The 1,591-nt window shown below is 53.6% G+C and overlaps 1 protein-coding gene across 1 annotated transcript in view; it reads left to right on the forward strand.

The window, feature by feature from the left end:
• F9 (coagulation factor IX) overlaps positions 1-1,591 on the forward strand; it is a gene marked incomplete at its 5' end in the record, with an annotated part of 35,527 nt that overhangs the window by 13,482 nt on the left and 20,454 nt on the right. The window lies entirely within an intron of this gene.

Here is a 1,591-nt window from a genome sequence, read left to right on the forward strand (position 1 = left end):
GGCAGAGTAGATCCCTGCTACAGGGCTCTGGGTTGGCGCAGAACTGCTTGCTAGAGCCGCACACCTCCTGCAGACGGCGGGTAGCCACAGAACCAATTGCTAGAGGCTTGCGCAACCCTGTGGGTGGCAGCGGACAAGTCCCCTACTCTGGGAGGGCCCAGAACTGCTTGCAGGAGCCACACGCCCCACGGGCGGCAGAGTAGATCCCTGCTCCAGGGCTCTGGGCGGGCACAGAACTGCTTGCTAGAGCCGCACACCTCCTGTGGGCTGCAGGTGGCTGCAAAGGACTTCCCCTGCTCCGAGCAGGGACAGAACTACTTGTTAGAGCCTTGCACACCCTACAGGTGGTGGCAGAGGAGTCCCCCACTCTGGGAGGACCCAGAACTGCTTGCTAGAGCCACGCACCCCACGGGAGGCTGAGGAGATCCCCGTTCCAGGGCTCTGGGTGGGACCAGAACTGCTTGTTAGTGCCACAGGTGTCCTGCAGGCAGTGGCAGAGGAGTCCTCCATTCCAGGCAGACCCCAAACAGCTTTCTAGAGACACGCACACCCCACGGAGGCCAGCAGAGGAGCTCCCTGCTCCAGGCACCTGTGATGGGTGGGTCCAGAACTGCTTGCTAGAGCCACGCACCCTACAGGAGGCGGTGGAGAAGTCTTCCACTCTGGGCGGGACCAGAACTGTTTGTTAGAGCCACATGCGTCCCACAGACGGAGAAGGAGGAATTCCCCACTCCGGGCTCCCACACTGGGAGGGAATAGATAGGCTTGCTAGTGACGCACGCGTCCAACAGGCCACGGGGAAGGAGTCCTCCGCTCCCCCCAGCTATTCTGGTGGGGCCAAAGTAAGTCTGATCTGGTTGCTCGCATACCCTACACTACCACTGCCATTCCCCCACCCCCTGGCTGTTACAGGGTACTGAACTAGGACTGATTTGGCTACTATCGATCTCCTGCCACCCTGGTTGCCCCAGCAGGCTGAACGAGGTCTAATCCGGCCAAGCACACTCCCATGCAGCTGCTGCCATTCCACTGCAACCCAGTTGCCCCAGCACCAGAGAACTGAGAGTAGACAAGACATGCTCTGCATATCTCTCTGGGCAACCAGAAGAAGCCACCAACTAAACAGTTCTGATAAGGCCTCCAAACAAGGTAAACTCAGAATAGGGCGGAATCAGCGGAAAAACTCTGGCAACTCGAATACCAGAATAGATCAACTCCCCCAAGGAAAAATGGGGCAGACGTAATTGAAGTCCCCATAAACAAGCAAATGGCTGAGATGTCAAAAATTGAGTTCAGAACATGGATAGCAAATAAGATTAACAGAATGGAAGAAAAGAAGGAAGTAGAAGTTCAAGAAATTATTCAAAACATTTCTCAAGAAATTATTCAAAAGATATCTCAAGAAATCATTCAAAAGATGTATCAAGAACTCAACAATTTCAAAGATAAAATGATCAAAGATATTAAAACACTGAAACAAGAGGTTGCAGCCCTCAAGGATCTGAAAGATACGGTGGAATCCCTCCGTAACAGAGTGGAACACGCAGAAGAAAGGATCTCTGATACTGAAGACAAAGCTTTTGAAGAAGCC

Source organism: Otolemur garnettii, unplaced genomic scaffold, assembly GCF_000181295.1.
Source record: "Otolemur garnettii isolate 467f Iridium unplaced genomic scaffold, OtoGar3 scaffold00117, whole genome shotgun sequence".
Lineage (NCBI taxonomy): Eukaryota > Metazoa > Chordata > Mammalia > Primates > Galagidae > Otolemur > Otolemur garnettii.